Below are 2,723 nucleotides of genomic sequence, written 5' to 3' on the forward strand. Positions count from 1 at the left end.
CTTCATCTAAACTACCCCCTTCACTCTCTTCATTCACACCACAGCTGTCGCTTAACCCGCCATGCTGTCTTTCCTTCGCCCGGCATGCTGAGCTGCGGGACGCTGAACACGCCATTTTCCGACCAGCACGCCTCCACACAACTCGCCGCTCGCCGAGCGAAGCGCTACTCGGCAGCAGTCATTGAAGGGCCGAGCCTAGGGTTGCCAACTTCAGGAAAGGAAAATATAGGATTTAACCAGTGCTGGGCAAGTTACTTCTTCTTCTTCTTCTTCTTCTTCTTCTTCGGTGTTTTATTGGCGGTTGGCAAACCAGCTAATAGGTGCATTACCGCCACCGACTGGACTGGAGTGTGGATCAAGATTTATGCAATATATATGATGGGTGAAAGAGGGGAAAGGGCCAAACAAAAATAAAATCAAAAATAAATAAAAACCCCTAACTTCCACCTTAATGCATTCATATTGTGTTTCTAACCTTATTTCCCTGTAAGCCACCCCATTTTTTATAAACGTTGCACACCCTCCACCTGTTGCTCTTGACCTATCTTTTCTAATGGATATATACCCTGGAATGACGTAGTCTAACTGCGATTTAAGCCATGTCTCCTGAATGCATATTAAATCAGGAAGGTCTGTCATTTCATGCACAACCTTCTTGAATTCTTGACCATTTGCAGTCAAACTCCTGGCATTCCATTGTATTATCCTGAATGTCATATTTGTTTTAACCTTTGTCTGTCTGGGGTTTCCTGAGAGCTTTTTTCCTCAATAAACCTGACAAGGAAAAGTCATGGTGTTTCACTTTCTTCATTGACTGAATAAGGCGATATCGCTCATTATTGTATTTTACACATTGAAGTAGTACATGTTCAACTGTTTCTAGCTGATTACAGTGTACACATTCCCCAGTTGGGTGCTTACCAATTCTATATAATGTACTATTAAGTCCAGCTTGTTTTTGCGCTACACATCCTAAATACGCTGCCCTATGCGGGCCTCCACAGTTGCAACACTTAGGTTCAACTAAATCCCCACATTCTCCATAACCGTGTTCACCTCCACATTTACAACATCGTTTCTTTTCCTTGCATACTTCTGCTACATGACCCAACCTTTGGCAATCAAACATCTTAATGCAGGTTTTATAAAAGGTCTAACTGGGTAGCACACATATCCCATTTTAACATTTTCTGGAAGCAGTCTCCCATTCACTGTTATCATCACTGTTGTACTTGGCTCTCTTTTCCCGTTTCTGTTTGATGTCAATCTTTTCACTTCTATTCTTTTCACTCTTTCTTAATGTCTCATCTGATAATGAGATTGGAACTCCAGAAATCACTCCTTTAATGCCATTAATGCCACTAGGCACATGACACTTAACTCCTAATCCCCCTAACTCCTTCATTTTATTCAACATTTCTTGTTGTTTTTTGTTCAGACAAAATACTATCACCCGATTGTTGGTTAAGTATCTGGCTGATTTAATTTCACCAACAGCTTTTCTAAGCATCTTTGTTAATCGCATAGGATTACCCATTGTCTCAAACATTAAGATAACGTTGTACTCATCCTCCTTTCTCATCATTTTACTCCTTCCTTCTCCGACGAACTCCTCAGAGTCTGAGCCTCTGTCTTTGCGTTTCTGAGACAACTGCTCAACCTGAATCCATTCATTAGAATTCATGTTATTTGAATCATCCTCTTCATCTAAACTACCCCCTTCACTCTCTTCATTCACACCACAGCTGTCGCTTAACCCGCCATGCTGTCTTTCCTTCGCCTGGCATGCTGAGCTGCGAGACGCTGAACACGCCATTTCAACCGAATCGCTTACTGTTTTGGAAATGACTTATACGAAAACGTGCACGGATATTCTTCAAACCTGCTTACGTCAACTGTGCAAACTGTCAATCACTGTAAATGTCCTTGTGGTTGGCTAACATTTCCATCCATCAAAACTTTGCTGGCTAGGCATTGGCTGGCTTCAAACAGCCAAAAACTGCGGTGCGCAGCACCTCGCTAAGCCTGTCAGCGACTCCCTCTCTGTTCTGGGTTATAACATCGCCTGTGATTGAAGGAGAGAGACTGGGAGGGCTCATTTTGCTCGGAAGAGACTATTCTATATGAAACAAATGCCATTTCAAAGCTGGAATCGATATTTCTTTGAAAATGGACGCTATCGACAACTATAACTCGAATCGCTCATGTAAACAAACGAGGATCTTTCGATTTTTCCCCTATTTTTTCCTTGTTTTGGATTAAAAAGTGGGATGCATTTTGAAGAGTGGACCCTTACATTGAAATGTGTGCTGGTGTTTCTTGGAATAGTCCGAGCTGACCAGAACTATAGGCGATGAAACGTAAGTACTGCCGTTCACTTTGTACATGTTTAAATGGCCGGTCCTTCAGCATTTATGTTAACCCTTTCCTCTCTGGTGTATTGATTTAAAAAACAAGCTCAGAACATGGATCTTGAGTGTTTTAGCTGTCAAATGATATATAGTTTATGATACTTGATTGAATATTGTTTTAAAACAAAGGTAATTAAAAGCACAGACACGCCTAAACACGCCCTTCGGTGCGGGTTAACAGGTTAACTTCCTAATAAATCAATAATATTTTACACTTCCAATTAGGGCTGCACGATAAATCGAAATGGAATCAAGATCGCGATTCGACAGAAGCTGCGATTGTCATGCGTATCTTTCAGTGAAGCACGGTTC

Source organism: Sinocyclocheilus rhinocerous, unplaced genomic scaffold (genome assembly GCF_001515625.1).
Source record: "Sinocyclocheilus rhinocerous isolate Xijiao unplaced genomic scaffold, SAMN03320098_v1.1 scaffold5023, whole genome shotgun sequence".
In the NCBI taxonomy this organism is placed as follows: domain Eukaryota; kingdom Metazoa; phylum Chordata; class Actinopteri; order Cypriniformes; family Cyprinidae; genus Sinocyclocheilus; species Sinocyclocheilus rhinocerous.